Source organism: Odontesthes bonariensis, chromosome 8, assembly GCF_027942865.1.
Source record: "Odontesthes bonariensis isolate fOdoBon6 chromosome 8, fOdoBon6.hap1, whole genome shotgun sequence".
Lineage (NCBI taxonomy): Eukaryota > Metazoa > Chordata > Actinopteri > Atheriniformes > Atherinopsidae > Odontesthes > Odontesthes bonariensis.
The window spans coordinates 24649806-24664332 of NC_134513.1; the positions used below are offsets into that span (position 1 = coordinate 24649806).

At 41.4% G+C, this 14527-nt stretch overlaps 1 non-coding gene across 1 annotated transcript; it reads left to right on the plus strand.

Moving 5' to 3' along the window:
- Positions 1–336: 336 nt before the first annotated feature.
- On the plus strand, positions 337–409 carry trnap-ugg (transfer RNA proline (anticodon UGG)). The gene has a single exon. It is a non-coding gene; the product is annotated as a tRNA-Pro (tRNA).
- The last annotated feature ends 14118 nt before the right edge of the window (positions 410–14527 follow it).

A 14527-nucleotide genomic window follows, 5' to 3' on the forward strand; every position in this document is an offset into this window, starting at 1 on the left:
TCCAAGAGGGTGAGCCTAATCACCACAGAGTGGAAGATGATTTCAGCCCTTATGCATTCGCAATCTCATTCATTTAGTCACCACTCATAAGGAGTGACCAGAGGTGAGCGTTGGAAGGAAGATCGACTGGTAGAATGAAATCCTCCAGTCGTGGTCAAAATGGTCTGATCCCTAAACTCTTCCACTTGAGGCAGCAACTGGTTCTAAGCAAGAAGAGGGCCCTCGACCTTTTTCCAACAGGGGATCAGAGCCTCAGACTTGGAGGCACAATTTTATTCCTGGCTGTGTCACACTTGGCAGCAGACCACCCCTGTACCGGCCGGTTGACTCAGGTGAGACCATGTGGCCTAACGGACAAGGCGTCTGACTTGGGATCAGAAGATTGAGGGTTCGAGTCCCTTCGTGGTTGTGTTGTTTAGTTGTATGCTGTCATTACTGTACAGAAATCAAGAGCACTGTACTAAGTACTAACCAAATAAACACATGGTGAAAGCTGCTAAGTACTTTGCTAGTTGTACTCCATGTCAGAAATCCTCTGAATGGGATGCCATTAAAGTCAGAGGATTTTACCAGTCTGTTACTGGTAAAAATATCCAAAGTTAAGCTGATGTTGCGCAGTGATCTTGGCCTCCCCTACTGCCTATACTCAAGCTATACAAAAAGAAGAGAGACTTGAATGAGTAAGTTCTATCACGTCGAGTCATTGGAGCATATAACAAATGATACACGTCAGCATTTGTTGCATTGGTCAAGGAACCATATCACAAGGCTTGTAGGGAAAACACATTTTGTATTCCATATATTGCCTACACCAACATCTCCTGAAAATTAAAAGTCTAAATGAAAGAAATTGATAATTTAAAACTGTGAAGATTTGAACGGTGACTGACACAAAACTTTGATCGACTGACTTGGTGTGAGTGTGTGGGACCGGTCTCTGTTTGTCTGTCAATGTGTGTGAAATCCTGCTGTTTTATTTGAATCTAAAAAGAAGAAAAGAAAAAAGGTTCTGACTCATATCATCCCTTGACTTTTGAGTAGTTGTAGTATTTTAAGTTACACTCAGATTTGCTTCTTAATTATAGTTATAATTTGCTTCATTGTTATAATTTGCTTAATTGTTATAGTTGCCACATTAATAACTTGGGGAGATAAGGAGTTGTTACAGTGAAGTGCTGTGATTTTTAAACGCTGTGTGTTTATTTCTTTAAGATTCTGTATTTTCGTTGAGTGCATCTTGTTATTATTGAATTATTGAATACTGCTGTGATTGGTGTTAAGTTTCTAAAGTTCTATTCTCAACAGGCGAGTGAAGGTGTTTTGGCTTTCAGGGGGACAGAGAGTGCTGCGCGTTCACGCGGCTGGTGTGAAGGTGCGTGGTTTGTCCTTGACAGTTTTCTGCTGCTGCAAATGTTCGCGTGTGACCGCATTTTCTTTCCTTGTGTCTTCCAGGGGCACTTTATGGTTGAACTGTAATAATTATTAGTTTTCTTTAGGTAATGTGCTAATTGCAGAGTTGTTATCAGTCGAGTAAATGTTGGTTTCGCAATTCCTAAGGGAGAGTTTCTGTCCTTAGGCCATTGATTCATCACGTCGTTCGACGTGAATGTGACATTCCTGATAAAGAAAGTTTTTCGCTTATGCATTGTTTCTGTATCTTTTGATTTGTATTGTCCCTGTCCACAGCGTGTTAAATTGTATTTCTTTCCCTTTCTTAACAAATGCCATTTTGAGGTAAAGAATAGTGCAACTGTTATTTCTGTGTTGTTTGGTTTGTATTTTTTCTCTGTCCAGCTGGAAAGTTTGTATTTCTTCCTCTTTCTTAACTTGTCACAAAAAGTGTGACAAACGCCATTTTGAGTTGGGGTGTGGTTCAAGTGTTATGTCTGGTTCAATTGTTATGTTTGGGAGGAGTTAATAACAGCCTGGGAAGTAGACGTGGTGATGTGTTCATATTTGATTGGTTAGAATTAACGTGATCCATTGGAGGTGGGCTTAGAGGTGTGTTCATATTTTATTGGTTAGAAGTTACGTGTCTCAGACGTGTTTCATTGGAGATAGATTTAGAGGTGTGTTCAGATTTCATTGGTCAAACAATATTTTTATTTCATTGGTCAGAATTGACGTAGCGGTGACGTGCATTGGATCATCTGGATTGGTGGGAGACATTGTGTGTGGATTGGATCTGTAACATCCGGATGTGAGCAAAGGTTGGGGCAACGCCTTTAGCCTGAGTCACTTCAAACAGAGTAAGCATTAACTGAGCTTTTGATTAGCAATAAATTAACATTGGGTAGCATTAGTAATACAGCAAGTATTGATTAGCAATCAATAGTATTGATTATTAATAACGAGCATTGATTAGCAATCACTAGCATTGAATAGCATAATTAGCATTCAATTAGCATTGGTCAACAAGGAAGCTAGTATTGATTAGCAATAAGTAGCATTGATTAGCAATAGTTAGCATTGGTTAGCATTATTAGCAGTTGTTAGCATTTCGTTAGCCATAATTAGCATTGATCAGAAATACAATTAGCATTGATTAGCAATAGCAATAAGGCAAATATTGGTTTAAATCTTAATTAGCAATAGGTTAGCATTGATTAGCAACAGCTAGGAAGCTAACATCAATTGGCATTGGTTAGCAAACATTAACATTAGCAATAATAGTAACCTAACTCCAAACTAGAAGTCAAAAAGCTAAATCAGCCTAACATTGAATTAACATTGGTTTAATTTAAAAAAAAAAAAACAACCTAGAGCATAAGCTTTCAAAGCTAACATAGGCTAACCTTAACAGTAGCATTGACAATATCCAATCCAATAATTAGCTGCATCTAAGCTAAATTGAGCCGAGCATTAAATTAGCATTGATTAGAGTGAAATAATTAGTGAATTCAAATTGACTTTCAAAAATTGTCTGAAAAAGAAAAAGGGGGATAATAAGAATAAAATAAAATTAGGGAAAATAAATAAGTAAATCGAAAGTCAAAAGAAGGGAATTAACTAGGTGAAACAATGGATGTAACACCAACAATAACCATCAGCACCAAGTATCCTGAACATTCCAAAGTCATTAAGAAGATATCTCAAAAATGGGAAAAACGAACAAAAAATAACGTCTCACCCTGGCCAAAAGGGGGCACTTTTAATGGGGCTGCCTGTAAGATTATGGAACAAAGGATTAAAGCTTACAAACCAAAGGACAAAAGCAAAAAGAGACAGGAAAAGAGAGAGCTTGAATTAAAAGTTTTACATTTCTTTGAAAATGCAGAGCTATATCCAACACTGCCAGGAGCAGTAAACATACAAGGAGATTCTGAAATAAAAGATCACAAAATATCTCATGAACGTCCAGAACCACAAATAGCTACATAAAGCAGTCATGGAGCTCCTGAGCCAGACGCCGTCTGTAATTCAGATCAGGCAAGGGGACAGCTCCCACAATACCAAAGATCACCAGAACTGGCATCTCCAGTTCAAAAGGCATCTTCTGAAGAACATAAGAGTCCAACAGCGTCAGCACCGAGTTTGATGGAAATGACGCAGGGACAGTATGTGCCGTGGCAGACGCTCGTCCTAGGGGGGCTGGTTGCCAGACTGCCGGACATTCACACAGGTGCAAGCAAATGGATAAGAGCTTTTGAACAAGAGACTGTGCATAAGCTGTTGTCTGTGGGACACATTAAGGCAGTGTGGGCACTGTGTTTTGGAACTTCTACCATGGAGGGCATTTTGAGACACAGTGAGAATGACTGGATGTTGAGCCACCGAGCTGATGGAACTGACTTTAATGCATATCGAGCTGCACTCTGGAGAGCGTTACGAGCTGAGTTTCCTGTAGGAGTGGACCTCGAAGCATTAAAGGGGGAACCACTGTCAGAAACAGAGAGTCCGGCTGTGTACATTGCACAACAATTGAAGAAATGGAGACAAGAGTCTGAGGGAGAAATCGAGAAGAGCCCAGCTTGGGTGACATTGTTCAGAGTTTCCATCAAAGAGGCTCTGCCTGCCCCAGTTCAGGGGAGGCTGGAGGATGTGGTGGGGTTGAATTCAATGTCACATGGACAATTCCGAGACCACGTGGTGCAGGCAGTAAACAAATACAGAAAAGAACTGAAACGGAAGGAGCAGGAGAAGGTTATGCAAAGGGAACTTGCACGGTTGCAGTTAGAAGAACTGCAAGCGAAGCAAGAAGTACGAAATGAGGCCATAACAGCGGGGGCCGCTGAACAGCCATTACAGGGGCAAGTCCATCATCGACCCTGTCAAAGGTCAAGAAGAGGTGCACCTGGAGGACGAAGGTCCTCGGGGGCATGTTGGGCCTGTGGCGAGAGGGGACACTTTGTTTACAGCTGTCCAAGAGCACCGAGAAACCCGAGTGTTCGGCAGGACCATGGCCAGTCCCTGCGGGGCGGAGCAAGTGGCCCGGCAGGTCCAAGGCGTTCCTCTGGCAGAGGAATCCCAGTATTGGTTTACATTGACATATAGAGGTAAGAAGTACACTTACATCGGACATACTCAAAAGGGTTTAAAAACCGCCCTCAGGTGTGTCATCATTACAAAACAAAACAAAGTTTTTAAGTTAAATGTGTCACGATTACTAAGTTTCTAGAACTTAAATTTAAATATGTCGCTATTACTATTACAAAACAAAACAAATTTTCTAAATTTAAAACTTAAAATATTTGTGAAATCTAAACAAAACCAAGTTTCGAATTTAAATTTTAGCATTGTTAGCCGAAATTAGAGTATCTATTTAGCCCATAGGGAATTACTGATATCTCTCCATCCCACTTGGAGGGAGTAAGAAAAGCGCCATGTCCAAAATAAATAAATAAATAACTAATGAATAAATAAGTAAAATTAAAATAAAACAAGTATGATCTTCTTTTGGGAGGATTATGCAATAAAATGCGCTTCCTCTGGAAGGAATCATGAAAAATCCAAAGATCAAAGGTTGAAAGCACAACTGGATAGGACAATCGAGGCTAAGCTAGCCTTTGGAAATTTGAAACAGAATTAGCAAGAGTCATCTGAAACGGGCAACATTAGTCTATGAGAAGCCATTTTTCTTATATGTCTCCAATAGACACCATAAGATTTCAGAACTAATAAATCAGAGTAGGTATGTTGTGACTCGGACAGGATGTTTGCAGGTTGTGCATCTTTTGACACGTCCAGATGTGAATACAGAAGTGTACTACATCGGGATCTGCGGATGTCATTCCACGTGAGTTTGAAGGAGAACCACATGAGCGTGTGTCAGAAGCTGTGAGATACATTAAACTGAGACCTGACTTAGGAGCAACTTCACTTGTGCAGGCTGATGTCACTTATGTTGTGCATGGTTCATGTTGTGAGATCATTTGGGTGATCATGAGGTTTTGCAGTTGTGAAACAGGAAGGTGGAAAACTTTGTGACGGTGAAAGCTGAGAAGTGTGAACGGCCATGTTCGGCAGAGTTGGCTGAATTGAAGGCACTAACGGAAGCATGTTGACTGGTGAAAGGTAAGGTTACGAATGTGTACACAGATTCTGCATATGCTCATGATATTTGCTATTTGTTTGAAGCAGTTTTGAAGCAGGGAGGGTTCAGGAGGTCAGACGGAAGTCCAGTGCGACATGAGGTCCAAATGAAGGAGCGGATTGCAGTCATGAAAATTGAAAATTGGCAGTGATACAGTGTCAAATAATCGTAAAGGTAACAAAGTGGTCAGTAAAGGTAATATCGCGGCTGATGAAGCAGCGAAAGTAGCATCAAAGTGCCAGCTTGCTGTTTTGGCACCAATGGTGTTACTGGAGCCAGAGGTCGCGCCATCACAAGGATATTGGTCATACATATTGGATAAATAGTCGTAAATTTTTTTTGGTAAGAGAATTGATTCATCTGTTTGTCATTCCATCAGAGATTAGCTCAAATAATGGTTAAGTGTTTGTGTATAAAAGTGCAAGAGGCATTCTGCAGCAGCTGCGAATCAAGCAGTGCTGTGGGGCCGTTTATCATCCACAAATTCAAGGGATGGTTGAGAGGATCAATAGAACCTGGAAAGGGGAATTGAATTGAATCTGTGCTTCAGCTAAACTAACTAGATGCTTTGCTGCTTGCACTAATGAGCTATCGTATGCAGACTCATAGAGTCACGCACTAACACCGCATAAAATGCTAACGGGTCGACCCATGCCGGCACCTCAGTTCCCACTCGAGCAGATGCAAACAGAGTGGACAGCTTACATGAAGCAACTAACTGCAATCCACAGAACAATCTATCTACAGGAGGAGTTCAGAGACTTGAGTCTCGAACAGCTGGTTGAGAGGCCAGTGGTGCCAGGCGACCAGGTGCACATCGAAGTGTTCCGGAGGAAGTGGCACGAGCCAAGACGGAAAGGACCGTACACAATGGTGCGAGCAACATCAACAGCAGTTCAAGTGGAAGGTAGCAACACATGGTACCATTTGAATCACTGCACTAAGGTTTGGACTAAAGGCACAGACGGAGTTAAGTCCGAGGAAAAGGATGGACGAAAGGAAGAGGTTAAGATTTCTGACACTGTGAGCATCCAGGTGTGGGTGTTGGCCGACAGCATGGGCTCAGGAGAACGAAGCCTGGAGATGTTGGACGGGATCCCGCATCCAGGAGAGGCTGGAAGGGTCCCGTGATGAAGCCACCCCGCAGGGAAGTAGCCAGCCTGGGTCAGATGAGTATGATGCAACAATACACACCCACTCAGACCATGCCACGCCACAAACTTTGCCAGCAGTACACACTAGAGCTAGTCGTGAAGAGGTATCTGCTAAGCTTGAATTTAAGTTCATGGAATAAACGATTTGAGGAGGGGTGGATCATGGGTCCGGTGGAGGAGACGACCAAATCACCGCCTCCGGACGCCACAACGCAGAAGAAGTTGTTCACAATAGTTGTAAGAACAGTAAGATTTCTCGTGGAAGGCTAGGGGGATTTGATACCATTAGCACTACAGGACAGAATAATCATGTTAACCCAAGAACAGACGGAGTGTACATGCACAGGTAAAGTCAGGAAAACAGTGTAACTGTGGAAGAGGGTTTAAGGCAGCACAGAATATGTGGTATAGATGGGCATGATACACTACGAGAGAACTGACAGCGATGGAGTGTCTCATATGCGCAGACGCTCCAGGGGCATTGCCTGTTGTTGTTCCAGAGCCACACACCTTCAGAGACTGTGCAGTGGTCCAGCAACGGGAATGCAGAGCAGGTAGGTTCACATCGGAAGAGGATAAATGGTTATTGTTTCCTAGGTGGGGTATTAAGTGCAGATTGATGTTTGGGCCAGATAAATTACATAATTGTTTTCAAAATAAGGAAGGGCCACAAATTGGAGTCTTCTTGTGCTGAATTTAATCTTAGTACATCACAGGATGGGCCTCCCACTGATTATAGAGTAGATTACGATGGTGAGTTTGAATGCTTTTGGAAGTCACGTAAGTAGTACTACTGTTAAATGGAACCAATATTTATTGGGATTTATTTATTTGGATCAATAATGTGAAAATATAGAAATGATCAGTTTAACTCTATATCTTTTTGGGGATCAGACACACCCAGTGGCTGAGAGTTACTGGATGTGTGGAGATGATGTTTTGTTAAATGTGTTACCCAACAGGTGGATAGGTCTTTGTGCACGGGTGAGGAGGAACACATCAGTTGTGTTAGTGTATAACAAGGTAAACGAGATGCGAGGGTTGGATGTGGAAAAAGGGAGAGTTAAAACATATAGTGGTAACTACATCCTGGATAAGCACGTTTACTTGGATGCAATAGGACAGCCGAGAGGGATTCCTTTTGAGCTCAAAGCACGCAGGGAGGTTGCAGCTGGATTTGCCGTGGATCATATTTAACAAAATGGGGAATGGACTAATTACATATAATACAACCAACAGGGAATTCTTAGCTACACGAGTGAAGGGTTTGCAGGCTTTGGAGAACAACTACATGAGACGAGTATGATGGCTTGGTAGAACAGACAAGTTTTAGAATGTATATTAGAAGGGGAAATTGGTGTTTGCCAGATGGTTGGGGAAAATGTTGTACATTTATACCCGGGAACACTGCAGCTCATGGAGCGTTTACAACGGCCGTGAAGGAGTTCAGGGAACGGAGAGAGGAGCTGACGTGTGATGCTGGTGGAGGTGAACGGTGGTGGACTGGTCTGTTTGGGATTTTGGGAGAAGGGGGAGCGATGACAGTTAAGGCGGGAATAGCAATATTGTTGATAGTGAGGATGGTTTCCCTATTGGGGTGTTGCATTATACCCATTCTGAGAAGGTGTTTGCTGCAAGTGATGTTCAAACAAACAGGGGAAGGAATCTGGAGGCAGATGACCATGCGAGACCAGGTCTGAGGACCAACGCATGGGAGAGCGGGTCAACGAATGAAGGTTATCAACGGACGGTTCACAAGTTTCTTTCCTCGAGGGTGGAACCAAGGTTAGTCTAATAGGGAGAAGAGATGCTGAAGATCTCTTTGATTGGGAGTGACGTACTGGCGACCTCTCCTCCCAGAGTTAGCTTAGCAGTTCCAGACCCAGCCGGACGGATGTTCGGCCAGAAGCAGACGACACCAGAGTACAGGAGATGGGACGGGACTGGAGGAGCGGCATTACATTGCATTTTATTACTATTGTTGTGTGATAATCCATAATTTTATGTATTGTACTGGATACAAAACGGTGATTAACTGATTTGAAGGTGATGTATTCAGTCTATGTGTATTATCAATCAGAACTGATCACTAATATGTGCATTGCCAGTTGTGTAAGTCAACTGTTCGGAGTGCGACCTTGGTAAAGTGGTCGGTCGCCAAGTGGGGTGGGGCCGTAGGTGAGTTTTCCCAAGATAAGAACATGAGTTACGAAAGTAGCAGCCGGTGGGTTTTTCGCACCTATGCACTGCGAACGGTGGACAAGTGTGATGGCAATGTAAAACTTGTAGTGTTGGTGAATTCAATATCGTTTAATTTAATTTAATCATTTAATGTGATTCGAGTACACATATATATATTCCTTTTCATTTATTCAAAATGGTCCTGTTGATTGATATTGTAGAATTATTAGGATAATTTAGTGTTGATTATGTTAATTAATTCTTAATTAACTATGTGGGATGATTTTCTTTCATTTTAGATTATTTCTTTATTAAATCACTGATAAGTGATTTCAGGGGGGACTATGTGGGAGAAGGATGTCATGACATGCTCATGACTTCTGGCCTAGTTACATCCTGGGCCTTGTTGACTGGTTCATATGAATATTGTTGATAGTTAGAATGAGCGTGTTTATGATAAACTGCGAAAGCTAGGCGCCTCCAGAGAGGGCCACGTACACTTGTTATGATAAAACGGTATAAAAGGGTGTCACAAGATGAGCTCGTCGGACATTTTGTACATTCTGTATGCACATTTGCTGTGACGGTTTGTTCAATAAACTCCCCAATGGACGGCTGACCAACGCGGGATTCGACTCTAATTTCTAATTTCTGCTGACTTTTGGGGGGGGAGACACTGAGGGAGAGTGCTGTTGCCATGTGGGGGGTCTGACTGCCTCTGCAAGAATGTTTCAGCAGGTTGCAAGTGTCAAAGTAACATCCATGTCCCGTATCAAAGGTCTGAAAGAATTAAACAGCACAAATGCAGAAGGTCTGCCCATTTAAAGAGCATAAAAGGGGTCAAAGTATCAAACAGGCCCCAATGAGAAATAGTGCCTTTTTAATGAGTCGCCAAGGCTGCATATGTTCTGTGTTTTTTAGCTCTTCTAAAGGGAGGGTTTTCACACACCGCCACACCCAAAGTATAAACATCCTAACAACAGAAGATGAAAATCGTGTGCCAAATGAATGGATGGATAGACCTGACAAAAAAAGAACCAAACAAAATGGCTGGACTTTTGCGCTGGACAATGTGAGGGTATATTGAGGATCAACATCTGTGTTGGACGATGTGGAGACTTTCCCAGATAGATGCCAGATATGTTTTTGTAAGGACTAAATGCATGATAGAAACTGGGGCTGATTTGATCTGAAATGCATCTGAAACTGATGGTTTGTCATCACTTTTTGTGTTTATTTAACTGATAAACAGGCCCAAGCCCCTGGCTCCCTTCCATAACTCATTTGGTACAGCAGAGAACTGCAGGTGTCCCATGATACGCATCTTAAGCCTGGTTACATGCATTCATACAGGATTCATGAAAAGGATGTTGGCTTTGCTCCCTTTGATAGCTCAGTTGGTAGAGGGGAGGACTGTAGGTGCCCAACAACAGTTATCCTTAGGTCACTGGTTCAATTCCAGCTCGAAGGATGTGCCAAGTGTAGCGTTATTGGGCATTTATATATGTATTATTTATAAGACGTTCTCACAGTCTCAATAAACCTTAAACCTCGAATATAGGGCACCACCTTCCTGTTGTTTTAACTTGTTTTAAGTTACAGTCTAGGGAGGGAAACTGTTAAAATCTTACGATCCTGGTATGTTAAATTAATAATCAGTCTCATATCTCGCTACTTTCGTGAAAGTTCTCGTTTGGTTGGACAGACATTACGTAAAGAAAGCATACGACACAATCTGTGATTATATCATATATATAGATATATGAACTATTTATTAAAATGATATGACCAAAGACATGAACCTTAAACAAACAGGAGATGCATTGAATATGGGTGATTATATAAAACACTTAGTGAATGGAAAATAAAATATGGGGAATGGAGAGATACTGGATGTATTCAAATAGTTTGGGTTGGCTGACTATTTGACGCTAAATACTGACATTTTGGATTCATTTATCATTCTGTGAAAGCCTCGAAACATCCATCAAACCCACTTTAAGGTGAAAACGGGTCGGTCTTACTGTACTGAAGTTCTGTGGAGTCAGCTCGGAGCATGGCAGCGGCCACGCGGGTTCCGAGGGGATTTCTCTTCCGCTCTCTGGGCCTTCCTGGTTGTGGTGGCTGACTCTAGCGGACTTCTCAGCAGCTGCCTGGATGGGAACGCTGGTGTTGACTTCACTGTGCATGATTAAACTCGTCTGAGTGTCAGTGGGTCCGTTGCTTCTCTGATGAAGTGAACTTAAGTTCACAGAAGATTAATAAAAGTTTGCTTGAGTTGGCTTTCTTGGTAGGAAAACTTCATTCTGTTCTTATCTTTGTTCGGGTCTTTCTTCCTCGTCTCCGGGGCCTCCCTTGGTTATGGAGGGCTTCCTCCTGTCGTCCTCTGCATCGCTCATCCTCTCGTCTTTCCGCTCTCTCCTGAGACTCTGGGAAACTCCCAAACTCTGGTGAGCTCTTCTTCTCTTCTCAAATCATTTCCAAATCTCTGAAAACCTGAACAACTGAAAGTCAAAACAAATCTCTCTGAGCAACTGTGATCTGCGTTCTGAACTCTCCTCAAGTCTTTGTCTGGTTTCGCTGGCTCCGGGGTTTGACTCTCGAAGGCGGGGCATGACGTAAGCTTACACTACTCTTTCAGCCAATGATATGCCTGAACTGTGGTGTTCTGCCTGGATGTCTGTGTAAGGCGATCAGCATTTATATGGGGATTTCTGGATGAGACAAAGAAACTCTTATTTCTCCATTCCTCCGTCTCATAGAACATTTGTCTCGGTGATTCTGAAAACACCACATCTTGTTAAGATATGCAGATTAAAGGTATAACATAGACTTGCAATATAAAGACATCAAATAACACACAACATAATAGAGACGATTTTGAGTTTCAAAATTCAGATGGATATCTATGAAGTCGTGACATATGAATAGCAAACCACACAATGTTAATTTTCTGTGTTAACAATGGGGATACCAAACAAATAACAAATAGATACCGAAGGGACATCGTTAAAAGTTAAATTGTTGCATATATCTTGTCCATTTTACTGAGTCCTCTGGGATTTAAATGTTCAACTTATTCAACACTGCAGACCACTAGGGGGCAATGTGGTTCCATCAGGCAGGTTGGGCATTTTCCACCAAGTTTGTTTCTTCGTCAATATTTAAGCCAGAATCGTACAAATTATCTCTATATGCGTCTTGTGATCAAGCTGGAAACCTGAAAGAAATTGTGTGAAGTTATCAAACACATTTAATACGGTTTTAAGATTCGACTAAAAGTGAGTCTTAGTAAGGTATTAGGACAGTCTTCTCAGCCATCTGGTCTCTTCTCTGGTGGAAAGGGGTTAAAGTGTCAAATTCGATTTATGGTCCAGATAAGACACTTTTCCAAAAGAAGGGTTCGTTGTTAGTTTGAGCTTATTCCAATTTATGGCGAGCGTCTGTTGCGAGTTCGACTCCCCAAAAAGCTTTCAAAGGGCCGAAGGTTGTTGTAAATTAGGCAGTTTTCTGTCTCTCTTTCCTTTGTGGAAAGAAAATGAAGATCTGGTTTTTATCCACATACGTAAACATCCCCCGATAGGAATGTTGGTATCGTCAGAGGCTTCAAAGCCTCTTAATCCACACGGCACTGTGACTGCTACATAGGCATGTGTGTAAATGTGTGTGTGTATGGCAGGGGGTGAGGGGAGAAATTGTCCGCATCGCTGCGATTGAATGACTGATGGCGCAAGTCAAAGTGTCTAACTTTTGAAGGCCTATCATATGCCGTGCGTTGCTAACTGAACAAATTTGAATCCAAAACAAATACCTCAATCACCTGAGATGTTGATATGTTATGCAAAATAATACTTAAATATGCCTACAGTACTATAACTATCCATTTCAAGTTAAAAAGAGGAGTGAATTTTTGTTCAGTCTCAAAATATCCTTTTTGATACAGTTCAATGGTCGTCTATGGAATACATGAATGAATAATTCCTAATTGATCACATATCATTTGAAAGAGCCATTTCCAATCTTTAAATAGAAAGAAACTTACAATGAACACTTGTCATTAGTTTTCAAGTTATTCTTGGTTATTTGAAATGTTTCTCAAATTGCCCATTTCTTTCGGAATTCTCAGGAATCTGGAGCATTGTTGTAAAATTCTGTTGGGGTCTAGAGGGTTATGCATTTCAAGTAGGCCTAGCTTAGGCCTACGTTCTGTAGAAATAACATAAATTTAAAAATGTAGGCCTACTGTTATTTGCGCATGGTTGGGACAGGAGAAGAATTGGTCTAAAAATCACTTGTATGCACGAATAAACAACTTGACGTCTTCTTTCTTTGCGTAATTTATTGTGGCTCACCGCAGTGTTGAAGTGTATCCAGTAGTAGTACATCCAAAGTAAGCATCCATTACAATTGTCCATTAAACGCAAATTAAACATGACAGAAGTTTATCATGCACACGCAGAGCGCAGCGGTCAAAGCTGTATGGCCGTTTCTCAATACCAAGAATGCAAAGAACAGACTTGTGTTCTTGAGGAGAATGTTCTTGCTAGTCAACCTCGGAAGAATGAACTCGGGAGATCACGAGTACACATGCTCCGTTTTCAGTTTTGAGACGATGCGTTCTTCGTGCCCGAGGCAGCCTGCTCTGATTAAACAGCTGGGCTTTTTCATCCAAGTGCTCTCTCTCGCTCTAATGTGTGTGTGTGTGTGTGTGCGTGTGTGCGTGTGTGTGTGTGTAAACATACATAAATAAAATACATACATAAATGAACATACATAAAATAAATTTATTTACTTAGATAAATAAATATACACGTGTTTAAATAAAGCAGCAACAGCCCCCGTTCGTTGTACATGTATGCTATATTTTATTTTTAAGCGCTTCTTTAAGTGTCTTATTCACATGTATCCCTCTACAGAGCAGACACACACCAGGACACGGCTATTATTATTATAATACTGACTATTATTACTGTTATTACTATTATTATAATTATTATTAATATCATTATTATTATTAATGTTGTTATAATAAACAGTAGCCTAACAGATACATCAGACTCACAAGTGTTCCTCTACAGAACAGACACACACCGGGACACGGCTTTTATTATTATTATACTGACTATTATTACTATTATTATTGTGGTAACTTGCATATGGAGGCCGAAAGAGTCACGAGCCAAGAAATTCCTGCACAGCACGAGACAACAGCGGGAAAAAAAACCCGGGAAAAGGCCATTGTTTAAGGATCGTCATTGTGGATTAGTTTAGAAAGTTACGTCGTGTTATATTTAAATATGGACCAGATAGTATTAGCAGTCGGCTTACTTTGCCGAGAGGCAGAAGAGGAAGCTGCCGAGCTGAGGGGACGTATTCAGCGTAGAACAGCCATGGTGAGGAGGAGGAGACTGGACAGATATCGCGCAATCCTAGCGCTCGCTGATTTTGTAAGTTATTTTTCCTTTGGCAGCACTTCATATTAAAGTTAACAAAATTAGTACGATAGCCTACGGTTTAGAAATGTTAATGTATGAAACAGGATTAACATTTTCCGCCTGTAATGGTAACGCTATAGACCCAAAACTTTTCATTCACAAATTACTACTACTATTGCTACTGCTCACACAAATTGACATCTGACATTTGATATGTTATATAT